Raw genomic sequence first — 13805 nt, 5'->3', positions numbered from 1 at the left:
GTAGCTGTGAGTGCAGGTTCTCCTCTGTCCTCTTCAGTTTGTCTGTCTCGGGGAGCTGTTGCCTACATCTCTGAACTTCAATGCGATTCCTAGGCGGAAAGCCTAGGCGATCAAGATAATGCAACTTGTATTTTTATTTATGCGGGGGCTGGGGAAAGGGCTGCCTGGTTTGTAAGAACTTCATTGTGATGGATTAACTTTCCTCTTGAATGATCGCATATGGTACGTCCAAATGAGAGATTGCAAAGCGGGCCGGCAGCCTGAGCGGAGCAATTAAAAGGCCCTGTGTGGGCATGGAGTCAGCGAGAGGGCCGCGCGCCCTTGGCACGGCCTCCTCCAGTGCGTTGGGTGTCGGAGGCTCCTTATGCCTGCGTTTCCTGCCGGAGCAAGCCCTCCCTCCTCCTGAGTGCTCCAGTAGGTCACTAATGAACCTCAGTGGGAAAAGACAAAATGCAGTTCATCAATAGCTTTACAGTCCCCCTTCTCCCACCCACCCTGCACTCTGTCCTGGGAATGCGCTGCCCACACAGTGACCAGAAAGGAATCTGGAGGCATTTGCAAGATAATGCCATATCAAATGTTCCATTCTCACACTTTATTCTTGTATTTTCAAAACTGTTTGCATATTTCCTTTCGGTTTGCATGAATAAGCACATCACTCTGAGACTAAAAAGGGGGAAATGTGTTTGCAAATGTGCGAAGCCACATAACTGTAATAAATTGCTTTAATTACATATGGTGTGTTTAGTTTCTGGAAACCTATTGTGCATTGCTCCAACAAGTAGCCTTTCCTATTTGCTTGCTGCTGTTTACCAGGCTGGCCATCCTCCCAAAGTAATCCTCATCCAAATTCTCCTTGACAGACGCTCACCAAGAGCCTTTTTGATCCTCAAATGCCCGGTGTCATCTTGGATGTTGCTCTGTCAGGCAGCAAAAGGTAGAGACTATGATTTTTTCCCTAGAAATTCGGTGTCTTACCATATTTTTAAGTAATTTGTTTTTCACCTGGTTTATGATGCTTTTAGAAGGATATAAAGTTACAGCTCAAAGCAGAGTTGTCTCACTTGCGAATACAGTTTCAGCCAGTTAGTGAGCGCAGGTGGAGGTCATTTATATCATCCTCCTCAGGCTGTCACAGCTCCTGGGTATTTGAGCAGTGCTGTTGCATGCTTTTCCTCAGTTACTGTTTTTCCTTGGAAGTGCCAAGTTCCTTCTATTTTCCTTTCCTTTATTGATTGGGAAGGTGTGCTCTCAAAGTGCTTTGGATTCTTTATTTTTGGATAACAAAAGCTACAGAAGCATGATTTCTTTATTTTTACTGCTGGCTAAATAATATTTCTCACGCTCTTGTTGACTGTTGTGTGTATTTTAACCTATTATTTTTTGTTTCAGTCTAGAAATTAACGTACTTTCTAACTCTTTCACCTTTTGTAAGGTAGACAGCTTTGGAGTTACTAAGCTTAAATTATTCCCTATGACAATCAGGAGTGATTTAAGGTGTTATGCAATATGAGAAAAGGCCTTACTTTGAAGATTTTCAACTTCAAGCTGAAAAGGAGACAGGAAAGATTAAAGAGAAGCTTTTTCTACTTTCTGTTAGTGTCTTTCCCTATCTGCAATGGGGAGAAGCTGTTCAGTACTCTTGGGATTAAATGCAGAGAGCAATTGACAATAACATTTTGTCTTTTCTGGAAATAAATGGTTTTTCAGAAGGTTCAGAATCAATTTGGAGATCTAAAACAACCCATCACATTATGGTGGCCTGTCTGTGGCCATCATACCCATAGCCTTCTCTGAGGAGCTCCAGCAAAGCCCACTGCAGTGATGCCAAGTGTCTAGAAATAACCTTGGTGCAGCCCTTCCCACAGCTGGGGAACGGATAGCTTTTATGTTTTCCTGTGCTCATAACTGTCTGTATGTGCAAAAGGGAGATACTTGCTCTTCCTTCCTGAAACTTTCTCTCTAGAAGTTGCTATGCTCTCGGGATGCAATGGCTGTATTAATGAATTCATCAGTCACAATAATCTGATTAAATTGATGGTGGAGAGAGAGCCAGCAGATGAAGCAAGCAGATTATTTTAAGATCTATGAGATACCCAATTAGTGACTGACTCACTCACCATTTAAATGGAAGTGTTGCACAAGAGATTTACTGGTAGCCAATGTAATAAATTATACTATATGTTTTTTTCATCTAAGAGAAAGGCTCGGGTGGTGTTACAGGGACCTGTACTTAAAACGGTGTCGAAGTATTATGTGTAAGAAATATGAGATATATAGTACTTTTAAAAAAATATGCATATGTATGTGTACATGTATTTTGCTTAGTAATGGACTAGAATATAGACAGTACTATAGAGAGTTTAGCGTGGATTTTAAGCCTTGTACAGGCTCTTTGGCCAGGACCTGGTGCGTGTGGTTTCAGGCATACAGGAAACCGAGACTTGAGTAGGAAGGGAGTTACTTCGTGTGGGTGAGGTTTCGGGGGCAATCCCCTAGAGTACAGAGATAATGGAAGGGAAGCTTTCTGTCAGGGAGCATATGTTTTTGTGACAGTTACACTGTATATAGATTAGGACTTCTGGGAGGGAGGGAATGGGAAGATGTGCTTGGAACATGGGACCATCTGCCAGTACCTTGGCATAGTAATTTCATTAATGAGGAGGTTATTAGCTTGAGTGTAGCTGAGATAGACAAGAAAGGCAGCAAAAAGGACAGAAAATTGTCATCCAGCCGCCACTGAATCAAGGAAGAGATTACTCTGATAACCTATAATCTGATTTTGTTAAAAGAACTATTCTTGTTCTGCGTGGTAAGAAGGTATCGGTCTTCTTGTTGCTGAAAAAAAAAATGTTTTCCTTAATTTTGTGATGCAGCGTGGGATGTCCCTTGGTAGGGAAAGTAAGTAACTGAGGGCGAGCTGGAATTGACAAGAAGGTGCTAGGAAAAAAACAAAGAACAGTGATTTTTAATGGGAAATTGTTTCTGCATCAAATGATTACCTTTTACCTTTAGTAAACACTTGGAGGTGCCCTGTAGTGGATGTTGGATATTTAATACTTGTGGTGACAAAGGATGACACCTGGAAGACACAACTTTGAGAGCACCACAGGCTGCTCCCAGCCCTGGCTATGCCAGCAACCTCAGAGAGCACCTGTGCTCTATGTGGGGCAAAAAAAATCAGGGGGGTTGCCTTGGGCGGGCACAAAATAGTGCTCCTGAGGCAAAAAGGCAGTGGTTCGGAGCCTGTGAACTCGGTTCCTGTGACCTCACACTCCTGATTCTGCTGCTGACATGCTAAATGTCCAAGCTTGTGCTCTGTTCCTCAATTTTGCTGTCCTGTAAATCAGAAAAATTATACTTGACTTGTTTTAGGGAGAGCTTTGCTATTATTCTGTTGACACAAGACTTAAATGCTGTTGTATTTAAACAGCTCTGTTTTTCTTTTGACAGTTGAGTCAGAGTTGAGTCTGGATGAGGGTGAGATGGCAGAGCCTTTGCCTGGAGAAAATAGTGGTTAGAAGTACAAAGTAGTTTGAGTGTTGGTATTTGGGAAATTATTTGCCTTTTGTCTTGTTTTATACCATTCAGGTTGGACTGGTAGTTAAGCTGAAGGGAAGGAATAAGAAAAAAGTGTTTCCCATGAAAAGCCCTATAATCTGCAACTGCCTAGGTCTGCAGGAGCATGGATATGTTCAGGACACGGTGTGAGGGTTATGCAGTTCACTAGCAAGATGGTCTGGTAAATAAGGCTGGACAAGGGCACTTTCTGTTTGCACTGCTAGAATAAAAAAGGCAGTTTCCCTTGACGTTTTTGCTAATTTATGAGGTAACTCAGATAGGGCATTGTCTCTGACTTTGTCTATCGTAACTACGTGGAAACGAAAGGAACATGTATTTTCAAAAAATGAGTAGAAAAATATAGCTTAGGAGTGTCAAAACACCTAAACAGAATGAGCCTTAACTGAAAGAGGTTTAGTTAGTCATCCACTTTGCAAATTCTCTTTGTATTGAGGACGGGAGAGAACGTTAGTGAGATGAAAATCTATGTTGTTACAGAGATGAGAATGGGTTATGATTGGATCCCAAAGGAGAAAGAAGTTTTAAAATATTATTAAAAAACCTCAGCCCTTTGCTGTGATTCATTTGTAATACTGAGACAGTTCTATGCCAAAAAAAATAATTATAATACTGTACAGCGTAGCGTTCATGTACGTAAATGTATGTACAAATACTAGCACAACATAAATTTAAATCGTGACTCTGTGCTTGTTGAGTTCAGTGGAAATACTTCTGATGGCTGTGACAAGCATTAGATCACATTCTCACGCTGACATGTAAATGTGGTCTAAAACTCAAACTGAAGCGTCTACTTTTGCATAATTTTTTCTACCTGCCTTAAAATGGAACAGAGTTGATTGAAAGTCTTAAAAAAATTTGTCCCGCATACCAGACCCTGCTGTGTTTCATCTACTGAAACACTGTTTGATAGTGTCCTACAGTGGTAATATTCAATTGCCATGTCCTGTGCTTTTTAAACTGACAGTTCACATATTTTCTCTTTCAAGTAGCAGAAGAACATTGTTGGTCCCAGAAGGGCATGGTGGGTCGGGGTTTTGGCTCAGTCTACAAGTCTAAAATGCTTTGCACTTAGTGAAGCCATAAAGAAACCTCCAGCTGGCTGGATGCCTCTCTTAAAAACACAAGTGTGGCCTTATTCTGAAGTGATGCTCAGGCGAAGCTGTGTATACTTCAGTCTCTTGGGATGACAGGAGTGTGAGGAGGGCCTTCACTGATGTTCCAGTGAAGCCAGGAAAGTCAGATGTTTGTATGAAAACACAGGGAATTTAGTCACTGATTGACTCAGGATTACTGTGAAAGGGTAGAATAAGAAGTAAGGCAGCAGAGAGCTTTTAACTTGAGGGATAAGAAGAAATTAAGAAAGTAAGTAGAAATTTTTGTTTCATTGCAAGCACAAAAGTTCCCTTAGCTGTTGATGTGAACTATTAACTTGTGGAGCTCTGCGCGGTGTTTTCCTTCCAGCAGCAGATCGTAGAGCTGAGTGCCTGCACTGGGAGTGTTATGTACAGCTTTGCTTTAGTGCCTTTCTGGGTCAGTGACTCTCAAACAATGCTACACAGAGCTGCTTTAGTCTCGCTTCCATGAGTCAATCTGTAAGTACTGACACTTCTCCCTGATCGTAACTCAGAGTCCTAGAGAATCTGCAGACTTTTTTGACTACTAATCTCAAAGCCCTTACGGTATTCCTTGAACTCAGGTTGGTTGATCATGTGTACCTTTTTTCAGATGCCATTCTTCCTGATAATTCAACCACACTCAGGCTGTTGACTTCAAAAGACCGAGTGAAAGGATATGGCCAAGTTCTTGCACCTGTAGCGTTGAAGGAATTGATACTCCTCTCCTCACATTGTTCTGGCACTATTCTCTCAGTAGCCACAATCTGTAGCGTTGTCTCATGGAAAGTAAGGAGGAAGAGAATTACTGTTTCATGGAAAGATTTTTTTCCAGGCATAATATACAACAGGATCAAGCAACTAAATCGTTCGTATTCTTTCAAAATGGATTTGCATACCAGCTTGTTTTATCTCTGCATCCTAGAAAGTACAAAGGAAGAGGGATGATAGGCAGAGTTAAAATAGTGCATTTAAATATTCTTCCAAACAGGCTCATATGGTAGGGGAGACTTCTGTGGATGGATCAGGTATCTATTTCCATTTGTGGGAAGGTTTGGTGACCGATTTGATCATTTATGTAGCCAACCTCGGTGGCAACTGGGAGCCCCCAGGGAGGAGGGAACTGTCTGTTCACCATTTGTGCACTCCTCACCAGCTGAGAGCGCCTGGAGCCTTCGCCATCAGCGGCTGGGTGTAGAGGCGTTTTGGAAAGCAGCAGCAGTGAGCAGCAGAGATTGAGAAAACTGTGGAAAGAGAGAGCAAGCTACCATACCTCAAAGTAAGGGAAAGATCCTGAAGATACGTGTCTGTTTCTGAGCATTGACTAATCTGAATTTGGGACTGAACATTGGCTAAGCATGTAAAAGGTAGTTGAGTAAGGAGTTTTGATTTCTTCTTTCCCCTCATTCCCCTGAAAGCATGAATTATTTTTACCTGTTTTCTCTGTTTCCATGTATGCAAATTTCCTTCCTCTAATCTACTGAAAAAGGCAAAATGCACCTAATGAAACAGGTGCAGATCTGCTAAAAAGTCTTATGTTTTCACAGTTTGGCTTCAGGATACCATATTTATTCTTCCAGATTTGGATTTCATTCAGCTTTGTGCATTTGCATCCAGGAAGAAGCCCTACATCTGTAATTTTTATTTGGTTTATTGGATGGAATACCTCTTCTCATTATGTATCTTTTCTGTACAGCCAGCTGTGTTACGGCCACTTACTGGGCATCTTGGAATTTACTACTCTCAACCTCAAAGTGCGTACAAGGAAAGCTGTTTAAATGGCACATTAGAACTGAGTTATGGGCAAAACTCCATTTTCTTTTTTGCAGGGTGTCTTTACAGTCATATCAAATGTGTTTTCTACCTTTTATTTGGATATAGATTATTTGTTTTATCGGTTTTCCCCTTTATAAAAAATGAACTGTGTTAATTTTAGTTTTAATTAGTTCCTTGGTGGGGTTGAACTGTAACTTGGAAATACCTATTCAGAACATTTTAGGCACATTTTTGTGCTTAAGTGAAGAGCTGTTTATAATTCCTCCCCCTCCCCCCCAGCCCATCATCGTAGATATTGGAGGAATCTCCTCTGCAATGTAGAGTGCGCTTCACTTTATGATAAAAGACAGAGATAAAAGTAAGCGTAAGGAGCCTGAAGAGGCAACACTGTCCAAATCAAATATTGACGATGATAAATGAAAAATGTAGAGAAGGAATTACATGGACTTAAAGTCAGCAGACTTCTGACTTAATTTACTTTATTTAACGGAAAAATAAAATGAGAGAAATAAATGACCCTCTTCTTGAAATTCTCCGTGGTAGCTGTCAGCTTCACTGTAAATTGGGTGTCCCCATTTAGGCACAAAGCCTTTACATCACTTTTTGTTGACATTAAGTTCATTCCTGCGGGATTTGGCCTCCTAGGTTTTTTCAGGCTGTCTGCCTGAAAACCTAACACATGATTGCCTTTCATTAATCTGGTTATTTGTTTGCTGTTTTTTTAAGTGCTATTTTTCTTAAGATAACGATGGCTTTATGACTGCTGTAGAGATAAGGCATTGCTTTGTCTGTGTGAGCCATGGTTTATTAGGACCAGGGAAAGACTAGTACCAAACTAGATGTCTTTAGTTCTTTTGGGTGCTCTTAATTTTGAATGCTTTGGGGAGGAGTAGCCTAAACAAGCCGTGAGCAGAATTGTTTAAATGATCTGAATGGGGTGAAAGGTTTAAATACAGTGCTCTGCTGCATTAACCCAGTAATTCGGAGAATGCTCGATACTATCAACTTAATTACAGCATTGCTGTTAGGAGGTGGTGGCTCTGTCGCAGGATGGAAACTGACAGTCTTTTAAGATTTATCTGTCTAATACATAAACCATAGCTTTTCCTTGTTCGAAACCATTCTTTGCTCATTGAGGAACAGTCAGAAACAAAGAGGGGAAAAAGAGAATTGTAGCAATGGAAGTTCGTCAGCTGAGAAAGCTGTTTCCTTCCTACCCACGTGATGAGAGCAGAAAACAAGAGAGAACAAGGAGAGATCTTTTCCCAGTATTTTAGTTGTAGTCATTCCCAATCTTTTTACAAATTTCTTCTCCCAAAGATGGCATGATGTTAGCTGCTAGGCTGCAGCGTTGGGAAGAAGGTTGTTAGTGATATCTTTTTTCTCATTGGCCTTGGTTGCAATTGGTTTGCTTTTGCACTTGCTGGGAGACATACAGCTAGCTGATAGCGGGAGAGAAAAGGACAGAGGCAAAGACAGCATTATGGTTTTAACACTTCACTGTTTGCATTGGCCATTCTGAAAACTGGACTGCTGGAGCAGTCAGGGTCGTGGGCATTTCAGAGCAGCACGGTTGCAAGCAAGCACAGTAGCGCTGATAGCAGTCGGGGTCTGGGCCATATGCCTTCCATGCCATGAATAGACTTATAATAGGGAGGAATCCTTTCCTTTGTTGTGCGCAGACAAGGTGATGCCCCATAAGGACACGCAAGATCTGACGTAGGGCACTGGCTGAATGATGAACCGTGCTAAGCCATCTGCTTTACGTTATTGAACCGATGCTTCTCCTTCCTCAGATGGCTCTGCCTTTTTCTTCTGGCGTTGAAAGCTTCTCTGCTGAATGATGTTGGAGGCAACTCATCATACAGGAAGGAGGGGAAGAATTTAAGAGATCACTTCTAGAACTTTGAAAATGAGACTGCTTTCTCTTATCAGAAATATGAATTCACTTAAGAGCTTAAGACTATTTCGCTTTTCAAACCAGTTCTGCTGGATGCACATGAGTGAGCCATAGAGGAGCAATATGTGTTAAGGTAATCTGTTTGGCTGGCAAATGTCCTTGATTAACTGTTTCAAGTATATCCTTGCTGCCTGGTTTCCATTTCTTTCACTTCCTTGGAGATCCTGACAGGAATGCAGTTTTCTCCGTGGTGCTTCTTTCTTGAGCATTTACAGTTTCTGACAGTGACTTTTTCTGTTGTTGTTCTTTGGTTTCACTCTTTCCCACATAGCTCTACACCTTTTCTCTCCCCCTTCTTTATGTGGATTTTCCACTTTTTTCCTGTTTGATTGCTGCAGTCTATCTGTCCTTCCTGCCTGTACCCACTAAAAATCACACCATCTTTGCTTTTTGTTGTCTTTGTGCAGCTTTGAATTGTAAAGCTGCACAACCCCTTCAGTGATGTTATAAACTATTTGTTGTGCAGGAAGAAATGCAAACCCACTGCCTGTGGGTTTTATTCTTTTACAGAAATTAACTAAAAATGTCCACCATTTACTAAGCAAGACTTTCTGCTCTCTCTTGATGTCTCTGTAAATCTTTTCATATTTTGACTGTATCAAGCTTTGTGTTTTCCCAGTGTTTGCTTTATCGTTATATATTTTCACTGTGCTTCTGATTCGGGCTTTTTTATTTATTTATTTATTTATTTATTTTAAACTAAGAACTGCCATGTTTCTTTGGTGTAATTACTACAGAGACATACAGAGTAGGACTGTTTGTTGTCTATCTGGTGTGATTGGGGTGTTTGCCCAGGCTGAGGATAAGGTGGGAATTTCTGCTGTTACGGCTGGTAAATTTGAAGCTAAATACAGACACGAGAAAAGATATGATGGTCCTGGAGTTAATGATGTCTTTCCAAATCACTTGTGTGCTAGGCAGAGGTTCATTTCCATTAGTAAATGCTCTGATGCCTAGAGAAGAACTGTGGTGTTGCCTTCTCTGTTAAGCATGTGGGAGGTGGTGTTTAGCAGCTGTTGATAATGGTGGTAACGTGCACTTTGTGCTGAAGGCTTTCCAAACACACAGATCTGTTTGTCTCTCATGGACAACACAGGCAGGTGATTATGTATGGAGAAGGGAAATGGGAAATTGTTAGGCAAGGTTTTTGCCACCTCACTTGGCTTTCTGTGGAAGTGACAGCATTGTCATCCCTTTAGTATTGCTTTAAACCACTCCTTTAGTTTAAGGTTCTTTAAAATAAATCTTGCAGTGAAATAAAATTTGGCCGATTCTGGTCATATTCTACTGATGGAAGAATCTATCTACTTGATAATATTACTCTGTTTTTTGTGTTTCATCACTGGCTGCTTATCAATTACTGTGTTCAGTTTAAATTCCTTGTTACCCCACTCAACTGGTGTTAAATTCTGCCTCCCCTCTTACCCTACCTTGTCGTGTTTCTACTTCTATCAGTTGTAACGTGCCTTAATGGAAAACTGGGATTGCAAAGAGCAGGAGTCTCTTTATGTCTCTCATTGATATAACTGTTCCTGAGCTTTTGTATGCACAGGCAAGTTGCATTTTTAAAAGCTGAAGAGAAAATTATTTGTAACTTATGTTCCCCTTTGAGTGTCTCCCCTGCATTTCTGATCTGTTGATTCTTTTGGTTTTTTTGGTTGCTTTTTTTTTTTTTTTCGTCTGCTGTATTCTGGAGAGTAAAACCACCTAGACCGGAGTAGTAGTCCATCTTGGTCCAAGTCGCCACTTTGGTAATAGTTTGCATCAGAAAGTGCAAGACATTTTGCAGTGAAACATCAGGGGACAGCTAACCCCTATAGGAAACATGTTAAGTGCCAGTAGTTGGATGCTGGTGTATCTGCTTGTGTGGGTCTTAACGATTACCATGGGGGTAGTGGACATTGTGAGAGTCTTATCTATTGCCATTGTATAAATTCTGCTAATAATTAACCTCCTAATTTGATTGTTTTTCTCTGCGAGTTTCACTGGATTGTCACAGTTCTGTGAAAAACCTTTCTTTAGTTGTCTATTCCTTATACAGTGACATCAAACATTCACCCTTTTGTAGTTTTGCTGTTGCACTTGGCTGTTTTGATGTTCACCCTGGTGTGCTGGGATCTGTGGAAGCCATGCAGGGCTTCTCATTCTTCCTTCTCACACTGTTTAGTGAAGAAACATAAGAATTATGGATCAAAATAAAACAGGAAGGTTGTGTGCTGAGGAAGGGTAGGTGCTTTTTTTTCCAAACTAATCTTTATCTAACCAGTAAAAAGGAAAAGAGAAAATTTTGCTCTTGTAAATTTGCAAGGAAGGCAGGGAGCTAGGCACACTTGGTGGTATTTACAGACAATGCAAGTGGGGTTCTTATTTGTTTACTAGTTGGCTGTAGAGGTATTAAAGATTACTGGAAACTCAAAGGTCAGAGTTTTTGCCGCATCAAGGTCTAGAGGAGCTGGAAAGCTACAGGAAGGTACTTGTGTATCTGAGACACAGCTGGTGTGAAAGAGCAGCCTTTAGAGGCTGTCCGACAGGTAAAATTAGCCTTTTAGCCCCAACCTGCTCCAATCTGTGCCCTTCTTCGGGGTTTGGGTGGCTCGGCTGAGTCACTCTCATTGGCAAGCTGCTCTGTGTGTGTGTACACACACGGAAGTTTCCTAAGCTTCAGTTAACGTCACAAAGTAACCTTCATCTGTGTGATCACTAGCCAGGTAGAGGGGTGGAGGAAGGGTGTAACTCCATCCTTTGGTGGTTTGTTTTTATTTTGCTGTATATTGATGGTCCTCACTCTTTTAAAGGCTTTGACAATAGATTACGGAGACTTTGTCACACCACTGAAGTTTTACTGAACTGGTTTAGCTGTGGCCAGGACTAAAGAAGGTAGAGTCTTACCGGTTGCTTTGTGGGCTGTTTCAAAGGCAGTGATATTAATGAACAGATGTGAGAAATCCCATTAGGACTATGCTGGCATGTCCAGTTCTCTCAGCTCAGATCACATTTGCTTGTTCTGTTAACTTTTTTTTTCTTTGTGGTTTACCTCTAAATCCTGGTTCCTGGTTTGTTGGTTGAGGTTTTTTTTCCCCCCTGCACTACTCATTTCTCATCTTGCCCCAGTTTTTCTCACTCTTGCACAATTGAGACTGCTGCAGTGCAACCCTACGTCGTCATCTAGTCGGTGCCAACAGGGCTGTTGTCATAGCCTTGTTCTGTCCTCATGCCATGGTTAGTGTAATGTAATCGTTACCTTGGTTCTGGAGAGCGAAGGTGCTCTTGCTAAGTAAATGTTTACAAACACGGATGGAGGCTAACATTAGGGAAGAGAGAGAGAAGCACTGTTTAAAGTCTTGTTTCTTTTTTATTTATTTTAAAACAGAACGTTGTTCCTGAGAGAAGCAGCTGATGAGTATTTTTCCTTCACCAGATAGTGATCAGAGGTAAGTGCAGAATCTTTTGCATTTTTGTGGGCTGACGTCTCTGGATTTGGTAAGGGGAAGAGCTTACTTAAGTCTTTTTGAGTGGTCTCATGTCAAAAGAAGGGGCAAGAAATCAGGTAAGAGGAGGAGGCAGCTAGACTTTTATGATGCAGTGTGAAGTTGCTCTCCTCCATCCCCTCATTAGGATGATTTGCAGAGGAGACGATTCCATGTGTCTTGTCTTCAGTTACACAGTTGTCAGCATGAAGTGACAGATGAGTTAATTTGGATCAGAAAGGAATTTCTGATGCAGTTCCTGAGTGAGATAGGACCAGGTGGTTGCTTATTGCTAAATATTACTTTTGTTTAAATGGAGTTACTACTTCCATACCTTGTGGGCAAAATCTGGGGCAATGTTGTTCAGTATCCATTAACTCTACCTTTGAAAAGGAATTGGAGGAATGTGGGCTAAAAAGCTTTTAAAGTTTCAGATTTTGCATTTCACAGAATCTCTGACCCGTGCATAACAGCTCTAAGGTCCCTTTGGAAATTACTGTATGCACGTTGCTCCCAGCGTACTGGAACTGCATTCATGACTTACACTCACAGGAAATATTATAAATGTAATTAAAAATAGAAATAATAGGTTGATCTAAATTCTATACTGAAGGAAAGAAGTCCTACTTTTTTCCCTCAGTTCTGTCTGGATGAGTAGTGAGGGAAGTTAATTCTTGTGGACTTTATTTACAACAGATCTTTTAATACTGCATTCTGATGTAGCAAAAAAGCACTAGTTCTGTCAGGGTGGCTGACGCAAAACTTGCAGAGATTCAGACTCCTGTGATGTTTATGGATTTCAGGTACTGCAATGCTTGCCAAAAGGCCAATCCTGTCTTGAGAGTGGAAGTTTCTATAGTTAGTGCAGTAGAAGAGGGACAATGTGGTCAAGTCTTGCCTCCATTGAAAGGTTCTGAAATTCTTTGCTTGGAAAGAACAGAAATTATTCGGCTTTGTGTGTGTGCAGGACAAGTCTGGTTGAAATACTGTCTCATGCCTGAAGTGTTCTCCGTTATACAGATATCTTGGATTGCTCTGTATGAGCACACCATTATGGCTTCAGCTGTGCAGAAAATCAGAATGCAAAAAAGGGAGGATGGAATGGCACATTCCTTATGCAAGTAGACTAGGTTTATAAAAAGGCAATTGTGGGAGCTAGTACTTCATGCTGAGTTCCAGTGGTCGGGAGAAGTGGACATGCTAAAATGAGGACTTCAGTCTCTTTGAGCCCTACACATGCTACAGCTATACACTTCCTCTGTCTGTCAACCAGAAGCTGAACTTCAACTCTGATTTTCCTGGGAAACCATGGACAAATGACAGATTTCTTCCAGGGCTGGTCTCTATGCAGCTCCCATTTACTTTTGGCAGCCCGTTCCCAGCCCCACTCACAGTGCAGCTCTATGCTTTCTCTTTCTCTCAGCTCTTAAGTCTGAGTTTTCTGGAGGCACAGAGACAAAGATCCTCAGGCATTGGTTGGATAAAAGGATTTTTGAGGGTTGGAGAAGAGGTAGAACCAATGTAGTTGGTGTGCCCCTGTTTTCATAGCTCATTCTTGCAGTGTGATTCAAATAGTAAATCTTATCTCCTGTAAACTTTTTACTGTCAGTTTTGTAGGTGCAATTTGCAGAGACTAGTAAAGGAGCAAAAATAATTTAAAACACGTGATAAAGGTGTTTGTACTTGCAATACATTCTTGTGAGGAGTGGGAGTGGTAATAGAAGCCAGGGCTACTTTTGCAAGCTCAAGAGTAGAAACAGAATAAAGTAAACAAAAATTCGTGATGGAGTAGAATGAGTCTAATGACCACATTAGCATTCTGTCCAGCTTGAATAGTTGTGTAATTCTAGAAACACTTGGTATAATATTCACATGATAAATTGATAAATGTTTATAATAAGTGAGAGA

At 41.1% G+C, this 13805-nt stretch overlaps 1 protein-coding gene across 4 annotated transcripts in view; it reads left to right on the top strand.

Annotated features, from left to right (window-relative positions):
• NDST2 (N-deacetylase and N-sulfotransferase 2) overlaps nucleotides 1-13805 on the top strand; it is a 133433-nt gene that overhangs the window by 69165 nt on the left and 50463 nt on the right. For all 4 annotated transcript variants that reach the window (XM_086752252.1, XM_086752249.1, XM_086752250.1 and 1 more), the window contains one exon: nucleotides 11801-11861. The gene's annotated coding sequence lies outside the window, so the exon portion shown is untranslated. The remainder of the gene's footprint in view (nucleotides 1-11800; nucleotides 11862-13805) is intronic.

Source organism: Chlamydotis macqueenii, chromosome 7, assembly GCF_036417535.1.
Source record: "Chlamydotis macqueenii isolate bChlMac1 chromosome 7, bChlMac1.mat, whole genome shotgun sequence".
Taxonomy (NCBI): domain Eukaryota; kingdom Metazoa; phylum Chordata; class Aves; order Otidiformes; family Otididae; genus Chlamydotis; species Chlamydotis macqueenii.
The sequence above is the reverse complement of the archived record's forward strand: the minus strand, read 5'-3'. Positions and strand labels throughout refer to the sequence as shown.